Consider the following 22,273-nt stretch of genomic DNA (forward strand, 5'->3'; position numbering starts at 1 on the left):
TTTACTAAACTAAACTTTACTGCAGCTGCTCCCCACACTCCCACCCCTTGCACCAAGACTGCACTTTCCTCCTGACAGGTGGGCAGCTGGGGAGAGCCTAGTGAGGTGGGGGTGGCAGGGAGCCATGGAGGGGTGGAGCAGCTGGAGCCAAGTTCCTGGGGATCTGAGGAGAGCGCCTGACAGGAGCCTGGACTGCAAAGAAGGAAGAGGAAGTGGCCACAGAGAGCTCTTCCAATCCCCCTGCACAGTCACCCTACCCCAACCCCCACACCCCTGAGGGGACAGGGAGGCTGACCAGATGGGGAGAAGACCCAGCTTCAGGGGTAGCCACAGCCCTCACCTCCAACCCCCAATCTCTTCCCCCACTACCTCCACCATGGGCACCCACAACAACAGTATGCTGGCAATGACCGGTAAGTGCCCCTGAGGCACCCGGGTCCGAGGCCCGCCATTGCCAGTAAATTTAGAACTATGTCCATATTTTCACAGTCAACTCATTTTCGACAAAGGCATCATGGAAATAAGAAAAATAAAGTCTTTTTAACAAATAGTGCTAAAACAATTAATTAAATATATGAGAAAAAATGAACTCTGTTATCTATTCTAATCTTACCCCAAAATTACAGTTAGCTAAATCACAGACCTAAAACCTAAATGTAAAAACAGGATGAAATAAGGTATAGGAAAGATTATTCATCAAAGTCAAAAAAAGTACTAAACATTAGAGAAAAACTGATAATTTAGACCATGAAGGTTCAGTCTGCTAAATTACATAAAACACTAATAAAAAGGAAAACAATGAACTGGAAGGAAATGGTCACTCTCTAAATCTGACAAAGGACTTGAATACAACTATTTAAAGCACTTTTACAAATCATTTAAAAAAAAAAAACACAACACACACACACACACACACACACACACACATATATATATATATATATATATATATATATATATATGATAAAAGCAGCTTTAAAAAGTCAGTAACTATATAGGGGTGGGCAAAAGTAGGTTTATAATTGTGAGTATGTGTATTCTTGTGCTATTATTTATTGATTATTGTCTTTATTATTATTATAATTAACCTAATTTGCCTGCCCCTATATAAAAAGGTATTCAACATTATTAGTTATTAGAGAAACACATTAAAACAGTGATACGCCACTTTACACCCACAAAGAGCTAAAATTAAGAAAGATGTGAATGCAACTGGGACTCTCACACATCGGTGGAACTGTAAAATGACAACCATTTTTGGAAAAGGTTTCACAGTTTCTTATATGTGAACAAATATAGCCTAGGAAATCCACTCATTTATTTACTCAAGAAATATAAAAATATATGTCACGAGAAGGCTTTCTGGTGGCTGTTCTCCTTCCAATAAGGTTGAAAAAGCAGACCCTAACGTCCCACTTCCACAAAAACTGGCAGCAGTGCGTTAGCATGGTTTAACCAGCTGGCACTCAGGATCCAAAGATGCAAGGCCAGCAAGCCAAATTCAAAGCACATGGCACTGCCCTGCACCTTGTATTGGGACCCATCCAGCCCCACAGTGAGATGTCCCAGGAAGAGGGACCACACCAAAGTGAAACCCAGCAGGGGCTTCAGCCAGAGGAGTGAAGGGTGGCTGGCATCCACAAACATATGCTGGGACCACTGGGATCTTGATGTGTTGGAGGAGGGGGAAAAGTCCAAGAAGTCCCTGTAGGCCAACAGGCAATGGCTGAAGGAGTAGCTCTACAAGCTCATCTCTTCCCCAGGAAGCCTGGCCTCCTAGAAGAGAGACAGTCCTGAAGAACTCAGGTTGGTCACCCAGCTGACAGGACCAGTCATGCCCATACCGAATGTCTACAAGAAGGAGAAAGCCAGGGTCATCACAGAGGAGGAGGAGAACTTCAGCCTTCTGACAATCTTCACATGGACCTGCCACTGCCAAGCTCTTTGACATCCAGGCAAAAAGAAAAAGAAAAAAGAAAAACACCAAAGAAGCTGCAGAACAGGATGTTGAAAAAATATAGTGCTGTTGCCAACTTGTGATTTAAAAAAAAGACTTCTATAAGAATTTTCATAGCAACTGTAATCAAAATGATCCCGAACTAGAAATAACCCATGTGTTTTTCAATAACAGGATGAATAAACAAATTTCAGTATATCCATACAATGACATACTACACAACAAAAAGGAATGAACTACTAACGCATTCAATACCATGAATGAATCGCAAAACATTATATCGCGTGAATAATAAATACACAAAAGTGTGCATACTCCAAGTTTCCATGTAAGTGACATTGTAGAACAAACTAATCACTGGTTAGAATAATTTTCATCTAGGAGATGGGGAGAGGAAAAAAGAGTGAAGGGCTGAGATACACTGGTATGTTAATTTAGTCAGGGCCACCAATGGTACACTTAATATTTTCCATTTCATTGTATGTAAATTTTACCCCAATAAAATAGAGGGTTTCTAGCAAAGATGGAGTTTAACCCATAGACACAGACAGTGGGTAGTGAAGGCTTGGGTGGCGGGGGGAAGGTGGGAGAGGGCAATGAAGGGAAAAAGGGACATGTAATACTTTCAACAATAAAGATTCTTTTTTTAAAGGGCCAGATTTATAATTCATCTTAAACAACTAAAAGCAAAATATAAAATGTAAAACAAAACGTTTTCAAACATTGGACAGAAAGCAGTGCAGGACTATAATTCCCTAGAGAAGGGACAAAAATAAGCTAAGTATCACACTGCATAGACTTATTGCCTGAAGGCAGGTTCCAGGTCATAGCAAGGAGATGGACCCCAATAAAGACAGACTATCTCAGTGGACTAAGAAGACTGAGATTGGGGCTCTGGCTGACTAGCTCAGTTGGTTAGAGCCGTGGTTGGCAAAGTGCGCCTCTCGAGCCACATGTGGCTCTTTGACCCTTTGAGTGTGGCCCTTCCACAAAATACCACGGCCTGGGCAAGTCTATTTTGAAGTGGCATTAAAAAAAAAAAAGAAGTTTAAGTTTTAAAAATTTGGCTCTCAAAAGCAATTTCAATTGTTGTACTGTTGATATTTGCTCTGCCCTTTGTCAGCTAAATAACTTTTCACTGTATGCAAAAACTGAAAAACATATAGTTGACCCTTGAACAACATAAGGTTTAGGGTGTGCAGACGTCCCACACAGTAAAAAAAAAAATCAGTGTATAATTATGTGTTTAGTAGAAACATTCTCATAAAATTGGTTTAAAGACAAAGTGAATCATGGTTGGAAAGTATGTATAGTGCCTGCTGAATCTACTCAAGAACTGTTGGTTATTTTTATCACTGCTAGTACTAGTACTACTATTACAGCTATGCTATTACATTACAATTTATTTGAAGGGAAGCAATGAGTCTTGGAATCACATAATTTCTAATTTTGTGCTTTCCTACCCAATTTTATTAGTTTAACCATTACATTGATCAATGTCTTCCTTGACACCCAATTAGTAAGCTTGAATCCAAATGCAGTTCTGGTATAGCCAGAAAAACAATTAGTTATTCTGTGACCAAATGTTCACTTTTCTAGACAAGGGTAATTGTTTACTTAACAAAAACTTTCATCATAATTGCTGACCTGGTATCAGTGATGTCCCTAGTGAAATTTTGTTTAATTCCAACATATTTTATAAAATCATAAACTCACTTTCATAAATCTACTACAAACAGTTTCTTCTAAAACATATTATCCCCCCTTTCCCAAAACACTATTCTCCCATGTCAAGTATATTTGCAAGATTTTGGTATTTAGCAATGACATATTTATAACATTCTATTGAAAGCTCCTTTGCGATTAAATACACTTTAAAGCAAATTAAAAATAAGTTTAAATAAGCAGCTGTGGGATCTTTCAGGCACTCTGATCAAACACGATCCTGCAGATTTAAATTTAGAACAGTTTGACACAGCACTAGCTGCTGACAGCACTATTTGATCTGAGTAGATGTGCAAACATTCAACAACAAAAAAGCATGCGTCAATAATTCATAGGTCTAGAGGCACCTCTCTTGGGTAAGGAAAGTATATCCTTTAATTTTTCCCCTATATCCCAAGACACATTTTGCTCTGCACAAAGTCTTTCCTATTCAGCCTGCCAGGAGACAGAGCACCTGTTACAATCAGATGTTCTGCTGACTTCAGCTGTTTTAGTCCATTAAGACGGGGCAGCCAGCTAGCTCAATGTGCAAGTCATGAAACCACAAAAGACAGCAGTTGGTGCAGACATTTGGCACTCTCTGAACCCCCAGTAATCTTAAACCCTCAATCCCCTTCGAGTAGATGAAGTTGTTCCTAACCCCACCCTGTGAATTCTATCTAGGCAGGTAACATGTTTCTTAGGCTCTGTTCATGCTGGGAGGCAAGCTGAGATCCCAGCACCCTTCGGGCCCAACTTAACCTTCTATTACATGTGTGGCCTAAACACACTGGCATTTCTGCCTCTATTGCCTTGATAAATCCCCTTCATACACTAACTCCAAAAAAACATATTAACACAGAAATAGCCAACTAGCTGGGGCTGCGATCACTCTGAGACAAAAGTCTTTTAGTGACACACTGTCAAATCAGAAATCTAGATGATGAATAGTTACAATGAACACATAAACAGGAAGTTCAATTATTTGTTGTTACTTTAAAATAAAGCAATACTCACCAAATTGTGACCTTAAGTCATTAGAAATTAAAGCCAGTGATGAACTATATATTTTTTCCATTTTCAGTAATATTTTTTAACTTGAGAATTCTAATATTTCATTATAGGAATCCTACTCAGATAACTATTCTGCCAGAAAACAACCCTGCAGCACAAGAAAATTAACCGACCAATTAATTTATGAATCTGAAACATAAAAAGGAACAATTCATAAATTTCCCAGCTGTACCTTTCTTCTGTTCAAAAAACTGGGAAGCATCTCACTGTACTTTTTTTAAAAATATTATTTTATTGAATTTTGTACAGAGAGGAAGGGATAGAGTTAGAAACATCGACAAGAGAGAGTCATCGATCAGCTGCCTCTTGCACACCCCCGGTACATGCCCTTGACCGAAATCGAACCCGGGACCCTTCATTCCCCAAGCCGATGCTCTAGCCATTGAGCCAAATCGGTTTCGGCTCACTGTACTTTTTTATAATAGACCACATCTAAAACATAAACATGATGATAATTCATTTACTTACCCAAAAACTATTTTTTTGGTCACTAGCTATGTCCAGAATATAGCAGTAATAGAAATAGATGAATTGCTGAGCTCACATTATCTAGTTGGGGGAGTTGAAAAATAAATAAAATATTTGTAAACAAATCGTGATGAACAGCTGAGAAAATGAATGCAGGTAAGATGGAGAGAGAAGAGACTGGGTGTAATTTTAAATACAGTCATCAAGAAGGGCCTCAATGAGCAGATAACTTTTGAGCAAAGATTCAGAGAGGTGAGGGAGCACATTCGGCTGATGAGGAAGAGTGGAAAGTGAAGGCCAAGGAGAGGGAAGCTGACAACAGGTCTGAGGCGGGAGGTGTGGTCTAAAGAGCACTTCCCCCAGCACCATCTTATTTGACCCCCATTAAGACAGAGCAGCTGTATATTAGGGTTATTATATAAATTAATAAAGATGTACATTAGGGTAGTTATTATGTCCATGTTATAGATGAGGGTCTGAGGTTCAGCTATGTTTCCGCTTGCCCAAAGCAACACAGCAAGCAGGAGTGCTCACAACCTTATCCTCGGTCTTACAGCTCGACCTAGTTTTTTTCCGCTGCACCTACTGCCACGCTGCTGTGCCCAATTCTGTGTCCTACAACTTGTCAGGGATAATGGATTAAACCAGACTGTCCTGAAGGGTGACTGTAACAGTGATGGGACTGGAGACTTCATGTGGAACTGCTGAAGAAAGAGAAGACCTGGAGAAGAGCCACATTTGAAAGGCTGCCAGACAAAAGAGGGAGAGAGATGTTCAATATTTCTTCAAAAGGCAGAATGAACCAATACATGGAAATTACAGAGACACACTTCCAACGCAGAGATGAATAAGATATCCAGTGATAGCAGCTGTCCAACAATGTAATGTGCTGTCATGTCAAGTTATGAAACTCCAATTACTAGAGTTACTCAAGCAGAGCCTGAATGGCCATCAGTCTGAGATGAAGACAGATTTCAGCACTACACTGCAGTGAAGGCTACACAGACTGACCGATATCTTTTCAAAGGCTGAGTCTGTGATTACACAAGCACCCGGCAGTGTAGTGTGGCAGTTAAATGCTGCAGCTGTGAATGCAAACAGCTTAGTTAACATGCAGTCTCTACCACTCATAAGATTTGTACACTTGACCTTTAAAAACCTTAGTTTGCTTATATGAAAAGTAATAAAAATAATAGAACCCACCTCATAGGGGCTATAGTGAGGATTAAATTTTAAAAAATGAACGTAAAGGACTTAAAATGGTGCCTAGCACATAGTAAGAGCACAGTAAAGTTTAGCTTCTACAGATAGGTATGTGTATTTGGGAGCCTGTGTATATATTTGTTTCTCTTTCTCTGTTTTTACTTTTACTCAGTAGTTCAATATTCTCAAAACAGAATTCTTACAGCATAGTAAATTACAATATGATGATACTAACCATAATAATAATAATGATAATAATAATAATAATAAACATTTAAACAGTCAGCCTAATTATTTCATATTATGTCTCTCTTTATTATCAGGAAATATGCAGAAAAGTTCATCTTTTAAACATTTGAAGCACAATTTAAAAATCATGAAATAAAATTCAACATTTTCTTAATTGAAACAACTATTAAATATTTAGTTGTGCTTTCTCAGCATAAGAAAAAAATACCTAACAATCTGCACCTGTATTTAATGTGTTTGTATACCCTAGTATTCAGGCATACATGAGTATGTATATATGTATATACATACACATACACACATACATTTTCTATTTTGAAATTAGGGAGCTAAGCTGGAAACCCACAGTAACTTTTAAGTTATTTCTCAATAATCAAAATGATTCCAGATATTTCTAATCAACGGTCAAGAATTTTATGTATGTGTGTCTATATTAATAGAAAATGAAAGAGAAATAACCATAGAAAGGTGCATCTGCATGCTGGAATCTGGAGATGCTTCTAGATGGTGGGGAATGAGCTACAATTTTAAGTAGATTTGTCATTACTCTTTTGTTATTCTGGATAAGCTGATACTTATTATTCATTGGGAGACATTCAAGAATGAACCTGAATGATAGAAGCCTTCACTTTAGAAAAAATGCAGGTGATGTCACTATATTTTATTTCTGCTGTAGGGTGCTCAATGTTTTCAGGAGGTCATAGCATGATACATTATAAAACAGGAAAAAAATTACTTGCAATACCAGTATTTGTATGATACAATAACACATATATGGATTTATGTCTATCATCATATTTGATCCTCCAATAACCCTATGACATAACTGCTATTATGCACTCTTTATGAATGTGCAAATAGGGGTTGAGGGAATAACTTGCTCAAAATCACATAGTAAGATATAAAGATCCAAATTTGATTCGAAATCCTTTTATCTTTCTGTATTGTCCATCATGTGGATACATTAATGTATAACAACATTTATTTAGCACCAAAACGAAGTTGAATATAGGTCATGGATTCTTAAGAGCTTGGTGTTAGAAGAGATAATCTAGTCTGTCACCCAATGACAGAATCAGAAGTTCAGTCTCCACAGACATAGTATTGAAAATTTGATTACCTAATGATTTGTTCTTAGAAACGCCTTCCAGACACTCTAATAGCTTCTGCTTATTAATCTCACATCCACCCTTGAAAGCAAAAGAGCATAAGGTCCACTCTGTCAAATCACTCTCTAAGGATTGGAAGTGAGCCATCATGCCCTCCCTCCCCACTCCTCACCCCCACCCATAAAATCCCCCATGTCCATTTCCCCTAAAATTATAATTGAGCTTTTCATTATGGCAGACACCTCTGATTATTCTCTGATTTGTCAAAATCCCTCTTCAGAGTGAGACCCAGCACTAAACCTCCAATTCAGCAATGAACCTAGTTATAGCCCTCAAACCTTTCTCTTAATGTCACCTGAGACAATGTTGTTATTAACAGTCAAGTCTCAGTGTTGGCTTAGATGGACATAAAACAATTAAATCTCTTTTTAAAGTCAGATCTGTAAACACAAAATTGATTCTATTGAGAAACAAAAACACTGACACCACTCTGGCTTCAATTCTCCCCACTGCCCATGGATAATCTAGCCACGGAGTACACTCTCATAATTGTGAGCCTCTGCCCAGGTTGTTTACTCTCTGACAGACATCCTTCTCCCAGTCCCTGCCTGCAGACTCTCCACTCACCCCACAGGCCAGTGTAATTGCCCATCTGAAGTCCTCTAGATTCACCCCTCCTTAATTCCTCACCCTGGCTGGATGAACTGCATTTCCACAGCAATCTGGAACCACCCTTCCCTCAAGGCAGAGCCAATGGCCATGTGGGGCTCTCCTCCCCGATCAGACAGCAAGTGAGCTCTGCAAAGGCATGGACTCTGCTTTCATCTTTCATCATTTCTAGCACTGGGCTCAGTGGGAAAGATTAAAAGGCTAATATGCTATGTGTCCTTCCCACTGTCCGGCCAGTCGCTAAGACATGAACTGACCACCAGGGGGCAGACACTCAAAGAAAGAGCTGTTGTGATGCACACTTGCCATTTACACAGAGATGGCAGAGTTGACCTGGCCAACAAAGGAACACTCGGCTCCCCCGACGTGGGATATAGGCCCCACCACCACCTTGAAGCGATACCCCACCAAATCGCAGCCAACACTACCAAGACCCCATGGCCAGCCTGGAAACAGTCACTGTGGGCGCCGTGTAATGACCTCACGTAGAAACCCCTGGCTTCTTCTCCCTAGCAACAACTAGCCTCCTTGCAGTTTCTTTAGCCCAGGAATATGATTTGCTTTATAGCCAGGTGCAAACATTTCACACGTTAACCAAATGTCTATGAAACCTTGTGCCTCATCTCATTTGATCCTCACGGAAGTGCTAGAGTAGGTAGATAGAAGACTCAATGGAATCCTATTTTCTTTTCATTAGCTGGAAAATGGATATTTAGAAAGTTTAGAAATTTGACCTGACTGAAAAGAAAAAATGGTGGACCTTGAAAATGACTTCAGGTTTTCTCACTGCACTGAATATAGTTAACTGCTACAGTTAAATATTTGTTGCTCACAATTACCTGAAAGAGAAGTTGGGGTGCTACATTGAGCTGAAAAAGTTTAGATACATCAGAAAGCAGGTCTAATTAAGCAAGTCTATTCTATATATATAAAAGGCTAAATTGACTCACACGTGCATGAGACTTATAAAGCTCTCACTGGTGCCAATTGCATGTATGTGTTTCAATTTGTCATTGTCAATCATGAGTTTAGTTGACACTTCTATTATAGAGAAAGGGCGAATAGCAATATTAAAATATTTTTTCTAATTAATTTCCTTTCAATGTGCACGAATTTGTGCACTGGACCACTAGTGTTATACATGAATGAGTATGCTAAAGGGTTGGGAGTGAAATTATTCACATACAGTAAAGATTAATTCCAGCTAAGGAATCATGGGAAGCTTCATGAAAAAGATAGTACATAAGGGAAGATAGGCAATGTGAAGGAAATGATGGCCTGCTTGGTTACATGGACAAAGAGAAAGGCATCAGCAGGGATGACAAAAGCCATAGAGCCTCAAAGGAAAACATTAACATCTCTTGGACACCATTCACTTTACACTTAGCACTTCATTGAATTATCTCACTTAATAATTCTGTGAGTTAAAATTTAGTATCTTTAGATCTAAAGAAATTAAAGTTCAGAGACGATAGCCTCCTCAAGGATACCTAGTTAACAAGTGGTAGAACTGTGTTTTGTTTTTAATCTTCACCTTTCTGCCTGTGTTCTTTCTACAATACAGATCTTGGGCTTAGGGGTAATGTGTAACCTTTATAGACTGGGCCTCCATGAACTGCCCTTTGGTTGTTTTGTGCCAACCTTGATATCCATCTCAGCTTATCACCACAGAAGTTCAGGTACACACATGCACACATACACACACATTCAGGCCCACTGACATCAAAAGCTCTATTAAGTGAGGGATGTTTCTTCCTAAAGACTCCCAGTCAGACAGGAAAGAATAATATCGCATGTCAATTAATCCTAAAAGTCCCCATCACAAATCATTTCAAATGTACCTTGGAGAGGCAAGAATAGCATAAGGACTAAGAAAGCAGGTCCAGGAGCCAAGCATGCTAGCTCCTTACTAGCTGTGTGACCTAGACAGGTTACTCAACCTCTCTGTGTCTAAGTCTGTTCGTCTAAAATGGGAATCAAAATAGTACTTAACTTATAAAGTTACTGAGGAGATAAAATTAGTTAAAGCATGTGATCTCCATGAACAATATCAGACACATAGTAAATAATGTGATGCTTGGTCCACTTGAGACTAGTATGTGGCTATGATTCAATCCCAGGCCAGCTGTCTCCAAAGCATGTGCGTCCACATAGGTCTTACTATAAATCTATGAAGAGCTCAGGGAAAGAGACTCGTGTGGGCTGATGTGAAAGGAGAAAGGATCTCTGGAACAGCCCTGGAAGATCTGAAAAATGAGTAGAAATCAGAAGCAAGGAGGGGGCAAAAGATCACTTCCAATGGGATGGACGGCACAAGCAGATAACAGATAAATGGCATGAGTATTTGTTGGAGAGCGCATGGATCTCCTTAACTAAAGAATAAGGTATTTCAGGGAATAAAGGAAAATAATATAGTAGAGAGAAGTTGAAATCTTGAAAGCCTATCAGAGGACTTTCCTGCAGTGGTAGGCTGGAAACAGGTGTTGACTTTACTGCAGTGGGCAGCTGGAAACAGATGTTGTCTTCTGAGTGGATGAGTGAAATGATCCAGTGGTGTTTTAGGAAGAGTTTTCATCTGGGTAAGATGGAGCTAAGAGACTACTGACACCACACAGTAAAGAAGGGCTGGAAGTAGGAGGAGGCCAGGGTGCTGGCAGTGTGCACACAGAACAGGGAAGCTCTGAGAGATGTTTGAATGTCAGGGCTTCCTGCCAGATTGGAAAAGAGAGAAGCTGAGGAAAGACTTGAATATGGTTCCACTATTAGGTTGGTGAAGTGATGGGCCACAGTCAGAAACATGTATTAAAAGTACTGTAAAGTACAAAGTGTCCAAAATAATGCTGATAAAATATTTACTCAGACCATTGGAACTATTCTCTGAAGTCATTGCCTTAATTCTCTGCTGAACCCGGCTTTTTATCAATGAGAGACGAAAATGAGGTAAGCACATTCATAATTCAAGAAGCTGGGTTCCTGCCATGTAGTTTGAATCAGTATCTTTCTCACTGATCTTAACAGTACTCATATTTTTAAAAATACACTGAGAAACTTGAGTTTATCTACTATTTACTACAACAGAATTAAATGAGCAATCTAATATGAAATGTACTGCTGGGGTCTTTGGGCTGTAATGGGTGCGTCATTGCTATCCACCATTATGCTACAGTTACTTGCATGCATACTACATTTAAAGTATTACAATTTAGGTTTTGGGAAACTGATTCTGATTTGAATTTATTGGAAATGTATGTAACAGGAAAAACCTATTCTTTAAATAGATTTAAAAAAAGGGGGGGGCTTATAATTATCAAATATATGATAGCTGATGGATAGTGGCTAATTTTTTTAAATTAAAAAACACAACAACCTTTACAAGAGTTAGTTATTTAAAACACTTATTTATAATATAAATATATTTTTTAGGAAGCAGCAACTTCTTGAGAGCTATATAAGTGTTTTATACTCTATTATAAAAAGGCAGAATGTCATGATAAAGTTATATTCTACCAACAAACGCTCAGCATCACTGTGCCAGGCAGTGGATACAAGGATAACCCTTCCCTCAAGAGCTTTGCATCCAGGGGAAGGCAGACAAATAAGAAAATAAATAAAATACGAACTAATGCATGAATAATAGAGCATTAGAGCAGTAAAAGAGGTAAGGTACACAAACAGTTCAGAAGAGAAAGAAAGTAGTTTTCGCCTACCACTCTCCCAAGAAATAACAAGAAAGAGATTGCATACAATCAGCTATTGTAAAACCCATTTTGTAGAATTTGAAAAGGATCACAAGTATGTTTTGTCTTGTTATGTAATCATGCACTAGAAGGAAAGCATAGAAAACAGCACAGCCTCTGAAATATATTTCCGAACAATTACATTAAAGATTAAGAAAGTCACATCTCTCTCTCCAACAGTGAAAACTACTTTCTAATGGGTTGTTTTCATTCTTTTATTCATCCAGATTAAACCAAAGCACACACTAAATACAAGAGGATTTATTTTCTGGAGTTCTGCCATGGCGAAAGCCATCTAATAAAAAATGAAATGGGGAATGAGCTCACTGAATAAATCAGAAGGAAGAATTAAAGAGCCTGACGGATATTTCGGAGGCCTGTTAAAAAATAAATTGAAGTTTCATTATAAAAATTGACTTAAATGAATGGTATACTTAAAAATCTACTTCAGAACATTTCCTTAAAGTCAATTTGACTATCAACCATAAAATACTGCATTTCAATATACTATTTTATTAAATTTCAAAATGCAAGAAGTACAGTAATAGGCATAAGCACAGAGTAAATGTCCAGAAAGAAAAGGAATAAAATACTAAAAATCTATAAGTATGCTGATATCTGCTATTCAGATATTAAACCTAAATAAATAGTTGAATCGCTTCTCGGCCTTTTGGTTAAGATCAAGTGTAGTATCTGTTCTTATCGGTTTAATAAATAGTTGAGAAAAATATTTTAAATACTGCCTCCTGAAGTAATAAAAGAATGGTTAGTGTACTTTTGATAGCTGAGGAAAAGTCAAACAAAACTGGGTAGTAGCCAGCCTTCTAAAGATCTGAAATTTCTAAACTACTTTACTCTCCTGATAGATGACCTTTAAATATAGATAAATCCTATAGTAGGGAAAAAATTAAACCATCATTAAAGACAACTGTTCATTTGATGTGATACTTAAACCAACAGAGGTGTGGAGTACAGATTGGGGGTGGATAATCCACCCCCACCCCCCCAACATTTGCAAGGCAAGGAAAGAGGAGGTGTTGATCCTCTCATATTCATTCACTGCAGGCAGTCAGGCTTCTAGGTAAAGTTATCATGCTTATGCCCAACTCAGCATGATCAGAAATACACCTAGAAAAAGAGGTTCTATTCTCAGAAACCTACTTATAAACAGATATAGTAAATGAACCATCTCTGAAGAACAGAGGAATGAAATATAAATTGGATTTGTTCCATGAAACCCCAAGAGACAAGACAAGGACAGTAGTTGCAAGTTGTATATACATATTCTGTTAGTCAGATGTGTCTAAAGAGGAGATTTTTAGTAGTGAGTTCCCTGTTGTACAAGGTGTTCAAGTACAGAGAGAGACGATAGGGATGGAGCAGAATGTACCCAAACTCTAAACAGAAAAAATTAAATGGATCACCTTCCAGGTGATCTTTCAGCTGATATCCTGTGATTATAAGAAATAGAAACCACCGTCACTGACTTTGTAGGAGTTAAAAGTAACAAACAGGTGTCTTTGAAACAAGTGGTAAGGATACTGGATGGTCAGGGTCCAGGCAGAAAGCTAATTGTACCTCAATGCGATAATGTGAGGAGTCTGATAAAGAGACTATTTCTAAGTGTGGGCAATCCAAAGGGGTAGCACAGTGTCCTGGGCCCAGTAATAACAGCACTGGGGCAGGGGCATCCTTCACCTGGGGGAGCCCTCGGTCTACAGGGATGAGAGGAGGGCACCTTACCAGCACTGGGAAGAGAGCATGGTGAGGAGGGGACCCCCTGACTGCAGCTGGATTTCTCATTCTACCAGATCCGTGGTCGGCAAACCGCAGTTTGTGAGCCACGTGCGGCTCTTTGGCCCCTTGAGTGTGGCTCTTAAACAAAATACCACAACCTGGGCAAGTCTATATTGAAGATGTGGCGTTAGAAGTAGTTTAAGTTTAAAAAAATTAGCTTTCAAAAGAAATTTCAATTGTTGTACTGTTGATATTTGGCTCTGTTGACTAATGAGTTCGCCGGCCACTATAACAGATCATCGTTATGACTGTGGAGAGAGCAGGACTGGCGTGACCCTGCAGGATGAAGGGGTATGGAGAAGATCTGGAGGGCCTTCAGATATTTGGTGTAAATGTTAGCAAAGCTACACAGAACAGGGCACACAATGAAAGCCCCAGGCTGGGTAAGAGATTGGAATATATTCTCTCTCAGGCCCCTTCCGAAGGATATAACACTGAATGCGCTTTTACTGATGGAGAGTCACAGACCTATGTTCTTTCCTATCATTGCACAGCACCAGCTCCTTTTCATTCCTTGGGCAATCCTCTGGATTTGTTCTCTGGACTAAGCACTCAAGTCCAATACAGAAGTATCCCAGAATACACATTACAGGACCAGGAAATCTGAAAATAGAATCATCTTACCTACCTTGTCAAAAATTGTTCATCAGATACCCTTTATTTTAAAAACGTTTAATTGTCTCCTACTTGTCAGGCTCACACAGGGATACAATCATCAACAAGACAAGCCTCTGCCTTCACAGAGCTTTCAGCTGACTATTAATCAATACAATATGAAACACCCTCTGTGCGGTAAAGGCATCTCAGAAGTGCTATAGATCAGACGTCGGCAAACTACGGCCCACAGGCCAAACCTCAGTGCCCTTGCTTCTGTAAACCATGTTTTATTGAAACAGCCAGTCCACTCATTTATGTATCGCCTTAGTGCTACAACCTCAGAGCTGAACAGTTGCTACAGAAAGAGCATGGCCCGCAAAGCCTGTAATATATTCTATCTGGCCCTGTACCGAAAGCCTGCCAACCTGCTCTAAATAAAACCTAATGCTTTAAGGATATACAGTATAGAACACATACTGTCACTCGTAAACCATCCCTCCCTCGGTGCCCTACTTACAAACCAAGTCCTAAAGGGGGTTGTCTTCCTGCATGGTGGCATTCCTACTGTCATACGTTTTTTCTTTTCCTTCTTTCATTGTAAAGGCAGATAACAAAAAGGACCAGGTGGATAAGGACTTCTATCAATAGCTAATTCTCTTCAGATGATGTTCACATTGTCTTATATATCTAGTCTTCAAAAGATCCTCTTCTCAGAATCTCACCAAACAAGTTTTGACAGGGGTGACTTTAGTTATCTTTTACACTGACAATAACAATGATTGTAAAAGCACTTAGCCAACACTCAAGTGCTATATAAATGCAAAGTCCTAGCAGCAATAGTATGTTTTCTTCCCTGCAGATAGAAACAAGAGTGGATGCTCATTCCCCAAACACTCCACCCAGACAGCATTAAAATTTAAAATATAATAAGGAAAAAAACAAAATAAAACTAGCTTTCACTGACTAAAATTACTAATTAGAACTGACAGGATCCATGCTGGTTCTGGTTCCTTCAAAGGAGGCTAAGAGGCTAAGTCAGTGGCGGCTGCGGCTGACTATTGATTTGCCATTCCCCAAACCCTTGCCTTTCCCTAATGGGAGTAGATGTAGCATGAATAAAATGGAATGGCCACTTAGTTCATACTTAGGCACTAAATACTGCAATAACTGGCTTTAAAAGATCCTTGCAACGCCTTGGTTCCTGAACATTTTCCCACCCCACCAACCCACTGATAAAATAAATTTCAAATGCTCAAAAGAGGGGAGGCTAAGCCCAACAGTGAACAGAAAACCAGGGATTAAATGATAACAGTGACACAGCAACGCCAAAACCGGTTTGGTTCAGTGGATAGAGCATCTGCCTGCGGACTAAAGGGTCCCGGGTTCAATTCCGGTCAAGTGCATGTACCTTAGTTGCGGGCACATCCTCAGTAGGGGGTGTGCAAGAGGCAGCTGATTGATGTCTCTCTCTCATAGATGTTTCTAATTCTCTATCCCTCTCTCCATAAAAAAATCAATAATTTTTTTTTAAATTTTTTTTTAAATTTTTTTTTTTTTAACTGTCATCCCGAATGCTCCTATGGCATCCACACATCCAGCAAGGAGAAGGATGGCTGAGTTGGTGAAAATTTTTCTTAATACTCTTACACAGTGTCAGCTCCCACTAATGAGCAGTGGTTCTCAACCTTCCTACTGTCTCGACCCTTTAAAACAGTTCCTTGTGTTGTGGTGACCCCCAACCATAAAATAATTTTCGTTGCTACTTCATAACTGTAATTTTGCTACTGCTAATGAATCATAATGTAAATATCTGTGTTTTCCGATGGTCTTAGGCTCTATAGTAGCGATTCTCAACTTGTGGGTCGCCTAAGACCGTACTTCTGACTTCTGTCTCTCAAGATATAATCATGCTCAGGCTGCTACCAGCTGTAAAACAGCAATCAAACAAACAACAAAAAATACCTCTAATCACCTCCACCACCAAAGCTTACTGTTCCTTCCAAAGTTGAAAATGATAGAATTGCCAAACCTTACAGCTGCTTGCAAATTCTCCTTCACTCCTCCAGTCTTAAAACACTCTGCTCTCTGACTTTAATGACACTACTCCAGTGATTATCCTCGAGTCTAGACCTGTGGTCAGCAAACTGCGACTCATGATCCACATGCGGCTCTAAAAGTCATCCAGATTACACAAGTTCCAAACTACTGCACTTGATCTAAAATCCTACTAAAGTAAGTCTCCCCAAATAAAAACAATTAGAATAGTGGGTAGCAACACACAAACCTCTGCCAAGTGACTGGGTCTCACGGATGCCACACAATACAATGGTAATCTCTCGATTTAATTAGAAAAAAAAAGGGCAATACAAACAAACAAACAAACAATGTGTATAATTAATTTGACACAAATATTGCTAAGGACAAATATATCCTACTCATGAACAGAGTCCACATTATTGTGTGTTTTTTTCCTCTGTTATGAGCATTGTATCCATATTAAAAAGAGTGCCTTTGCCGTGGCCGGTTTGGCTCAGTGGATGGAGCTTTGGCCTACGTACTGGGGAGGTCCCAGGTTGGATTCCAGTCAGGGGCATGTGCCTTAGTTGCCGGCATGTCCCCAGTGGGGGGTGTGCAGGAGGCAGCTGATTGATGTTTCTGGCTCTTTATCCCTTTTCCTTCCTCTCTGTGAAAAAAACAATAAAATATATTTAAAAATAAAAAAATTAAAATAAAAACAGAGCGCTTTTTTATACTTCGGATCCTAATGAAAGTCATACCAAGCTGTGTGAGTACTTCCAGACAATAAAGCTGTTCAAAGCCTTTCCTCATTCGATCCAAGCTATTCGATCCAAGTTCCTTCCTGGCTCTTCACCCTGGACACACTAACGCAGGGGTCTTCAAACTTCTCTCATTATGAGAATCACCTGGTGGAGGTGTTAAAACACAGATTCCTGATAGCACTTCTTATAGTTGGGATCCGGGAATCTGTGTTTTAACAACTCCACCAGGTGATTCTCATAATGAGAGAAGTTTGAAGACCCCTGCCTAACGCATCGTCTGTTCCGTGCACGCCGGCTTCCTGCTTTTCCTCTTGCCGATGCTCCCCTCCTCTGCCTCAGAGATGGGGTACTCACCCTCCGGAGGGTGCGAGCTTCTCCAGGAAGCTTCGCTGTCCACAGCATGTTATCCAGCCCTTCTCAGGCACTGTCATCCCGAATGCTCCTATGGCATCCACACATCCATCTCTAACACGAGCCTTTGATTGAATGAGGAGACCACGTGGGTCTTGTTGGGCACCCACATCCCTCCCCATTCCTCCCGCGTCCCCAGGGCCCGGTGAGCGGCTTTGCCCCCACCACCCCCCACGGCCTCTGCTCCCCCGGAGCCTCGGGAACCACAGTGGCGGCCAGGCCAGGCGTGGACCTGCTCCGGGGCGCGGTGACAGGGGAGAAACCCACCCCTCGGGGGCCGCTGTTCCGTGGCTGCAGTATCCCGGGCGCTGGGATCGGCACAATGAAGTGAGATGAGCCCCAGGCGTGGGGGCCACACAGCTGTCAGGGCGCGAGGCACGTGGGCCCGCCGGAGGGAGCACGAGGCCAGCGGAGGGGGAGGAGGGCGGAAGGGACGGTGCTCGGGGTCCCCACCTACCTTCAGGGCTGCGGCAGCGGGGGGTGGGTGCCCTCGGGGGGGAGCCGATGTGGGCAGCGCTGGGCCCCGGGCTCCGCGCCATCCCGGGCGGCAGGCGGCCCAGGGCCGGCGGGGCGGCGGGCGGCACTGACAGGCAGCAGCCGGCCTCCTGCCCTCAGGGAACGGCGGTGAGAGGCCCCGGGACCCCAAGGCCTCCTGGGCCCCCAGAGCCCCTGTGGCCGCTGGTTGGGAAAAGCGGGTCCTGCTCCGGGCCGGTGGCGGGAAAGGGCGGCCAGCTTCCTGTGGAGCCCCGGCGGCTGGAGCGCTCAGGCTCCGGAAAGGAGAGGAAAGCCTTTCCCCCGGAGCGCGCCCCCTCGTGCTCGCCGGAAGTGACACCAGACCTGAAGCCCAGGGGGCTTGGCTCAGCAGTTGAGCAAAGACCTAGGAGCCAGGAGGTCCCGGTTGGATTCCAATTTAGGGCACCTGTCCGGTTCGTGGGCTGGATCTTCGGGGAGGGCCATGCAGGAGGCAGCGGACCAGTGATTCTCCCTCAATGATGTTTCTCTCCCTTCCTCTCTGAAATAAATACAAAATAAATAAATATATATATATATATATATATATATATATATATATATATATATATATATTAAAGTTACATTGATTATATATATATTTTTTTAAGTTACGTTGATTTTATATATATATATATATATTTTTTTTAAGTTACATTGATTCTGATGGGGGTAAATTCTAAAACAATTTTTCATTTTCCAAAAGTGAAATTAAATTTGCATTTCTTCCAAGAAATTGTGACAAAAGTGATTTTGCGCACTTTTTTAAATCATTCATGTTGCATTGTTCATCTGTGTTCTAAATCACGTTTTGCCTTATGTCAGAATTCTTCCATGCTTTAGAATCCTCTGTAGTCTTCTCTAGTACTACACACAGTGCTGGTTGCTATTGGGTAGAAGTCTCAGCATATATTTATAGAATAAGATACCAACTATTTCTACATGGAGATTTGTTCAGTTTATTTTACCAAATGGATGAACTTCCTTTATCAAGATATCCATTTTTATTCAATCAGTTATTGTAAATTTCTTTAAAAGGTTAAGCATTCTTTTTTTAAATATATTTTATTGTTTGTTTGTTTTTTTTACAGAGAGGAAAAGAGAGAGATAGAGAATTAGAAACATCAATGAGAGAGAAACATCGATCAGCTGCCTTCTGCACACACCCTACTGGAGATGTGCCTGCAACCAATGTACATGCCCTTGACCAGAATCGAACCTGGGACCTTTCAGTCCGCATGCCTATGCTCTCCACAGAGCCAAACCGGTTTCGGCAGGTTAAGCATTCTTGCTCATTAAAAGAGAGTCAATGATTTTGAGTCTATTGTAATTTGTTTAATGTATCATTCTTCATTATTCCTGCAGACAAAATTTAGTTAAGCCAACACTGAATTATCTTGTACTCTAACCTAATGTTTTACTGTATTTGCTGTTCTTATTTGAGAAAGTGTAAAATTCAATCATTGTTCATCTATCACAGGTATAATCAAGAGTTGAACAGGAGAAATGTTGCAAAGTTGCCTTGTGTTGCTACCTGTATGGAAAGGACTCCAATTCTACTCATTCATTCAATATGCAAATGAACTGAACTACTGTGAAGGGTCAGGTACGCAGTGAGGCGTGATTGTTGCCCTTACAATGGCACAGTCTGTTTTTTTTGTTGTTGTTGTTGTTGTTTGTTTTTTAATAAATGGCTAGCCAAGACCTGTTTGGCTCAGTGGATAGAGCGACAGCCTGCGGACTGAAAGGTCCTGGGTTCGATTCTGGTCAAGGGAATGTACCTTGGTTGCGGGCACATCCCCAGTGGGGGGCATGCAAGAGGCAGCTGATGGATGACTCTCTCTCATTGATGTTTCTAACTCTCCATCTCTCTCCCGTCAACTCTGTAAAAAAAAATCAATAAAATATATTTTAAAAAATAAATAAATGGCTAAACTATCAAAATATAGTGCAATCCCTGAAATTCTATTAGAAAACATTAGAGTCAGTTTTAACAAAACTGTATCCTTTCTCATCAAGCCTTACATAGATATCTAAGTACTTGAGTACTATTTACTATTTACAATTTTCTTTGAGTTTCTGAAGAGGCAGTGGTTATGGATTTGATAAAAGTATATTCAGTTTTCCCCTCCCATATGTGGTTTTGCTTTTCCCAACTTCAGTTACCTGAGGTCAACCACAGTCTAAGAATATTAAATGGAAAATTCCTGGAATAAACAATTCATAAGTTTTAAATTGTGCACCATTCTGAGAGACTTGGTGAAATCTTGTGTTGGCCTGCTCCATCACTATACAAGAGATGGAGTTTGCATCATTTAGCAGTCATTTTGGTTAGCAGGTCCATTGTCTGGGATCCTTGTGTGTTCAAATAACCCTTATTTTATGTAGCAATGGCCCCAAAATGAAAGAGTAGGGATTCTGACAATCTGGTTATGCCAGAGAGATACCTTCAAGTTCTCCCTCTAAGTGCAAAGGTGGAAGTTCTCCACTTACACCTTTTATCACCTCATGTCATCATGAGAAGAAGGGTGAGTCCAATCACATAAGATATTTTGAGAAAGAGCCGAAACCAGTTTGGCTCAATGGATAGTGTCGGCTTGGACACTGAAAGGTCCTGGGTTTGATTCTGGTCAAGGGCATGTACCTTGGTTGCGGGCATATCCCCAGTAGGGGGTGTGCAAGAGGCAGCTGATCAATGACTCTCTCTCATCAATGTTTCTAACTATCTCTCTCCCTTCCTCTCTGTACAAAATCAATAAAATATATTTTTTAAATGATATTTTGAGAAAGAGACCACATTTCACATAACTTTTATTATAGTATACTGTTATAATTGTTCTATTTTATTATTAGTTACTAGAAGCCTGGTGCACAAAATTTGTGCACTGAGGTGGGAGGTCCCTCAGCCTGGCCTGCCACTTCTGTCTGGGAGCCTTTGGGTGATGTCCCACTGCTGACTTAGACCCGCTCCCTGTCACTGCCATTGCATTTGTCAGCTGTGAGCCCAGCTTATGGCTGAGTGGCACTCCCCCTGTGGGAGCACACTGACCATTAGGGGGAAGCTCCTGTGTTGAGCATCTTCCCCCCGGTGGTAAGTGTGGATCATAGCAACCAGTATTTCTGCCATTTGGTTGATTTGCATATTAGCCTTTTATTATATAGGATTATTTTTATCTCCTGCTGTGCCTTATTTATAAATTAAACTTTATCTTAGATATATGTGCATAGGAAAAAGCATAGTATATTCAGGGTTGGATGCCATCTGTGGTTTCACACGTTCACTGGAAATCTTGGAATGTATCCCCAGGATAAGGCAGAGGGAACTTCTTTTTTTTTTTTTTTTTTTTAAACATATTTTATTGATTTTCCACAGAGAGGAAGAGAGCAGGATAGAGAGTTAGAAACATCGATGAGAGAGAATCATCGATCAGCTGCCTCCTGCACACCCCCTACTGGGGATGTGCCCACAACCAGGTACATGCCCTTGCCCGGAATCGAACCCAGGACCTTTCAGTCCGCAGGCCGACGCTCTATCCACTGAGCCAAACCGGTCCCGGCCAGAGGGAACTTCTGTAATAGAAAAATAATGTCATGAAAATGATACAAATGTTCATAGTAGTTTTCATCATACTCATTTCTACTGGGACTATATAAATCACATGTGTCAAACACAAGGCCCGCGGGCCAAATCCGTCCCGCCAGGCCTTGCAATGTGGCCCGCACCACGCTGTCATCACTGCACTCCGCTGCGTTTCCATCACAATGACAGTTTATGACTGTTCAGTAAACCATTCGGCCCGCGATTTAGGCTGGATTTTAGATTTTGGCCCCTTCTCTGATTGAGTTCGACACCCCTAATATAAATAATCAATACAAGTTTGTTGAATATACAGGGTAGAGAAAAGGAGGTTTATTGTTTGTATGGAAAATAATACAATAATCTATAATAATAATAGAAGCATAATATGCTAATTAGACTGGATATCCTTCCAGATGACCTTCTGGAAG

General features: G+C 40.6%; 1 protein-coding gene and 1 pseudogene across 1 annotated transcript in view; one reads left to right on the forward strand and one right to left on the reverse strand.

Moving 5' to 3' along the window:
- The window catches only part of MEI4 (meiotic double-stranded break formation protein 4), a 179,999-nt gene that overhangs the window by 131,035 nt on the left and 26,691 nt on the right, over nucleotides 1-22,273 (reverse strand). The window lies entirely within an intron of this gene.
- LOC118706266 lies at nucleotides 12,825-12,915 on the forward strand (annotated as a pseudogene).

Source organism: Pipistrellus kuhlii, unplaced genomic scaffold, assembly GCF_014108245.1.
Source record: "Pipistrellus kuhlii isolate mPipKuh1 unplaced genomic scaffold, mPipKuh1.p scaffold_m20_p_5, whole genome shotgun sequence".
Taxonomy (NCBI): Eukaryota; Metazoa; Chordata; class Mammalia; order Chiroptera; family Vespertilionidae; genus Pipistrellus; species Pipistrellus kuhlii.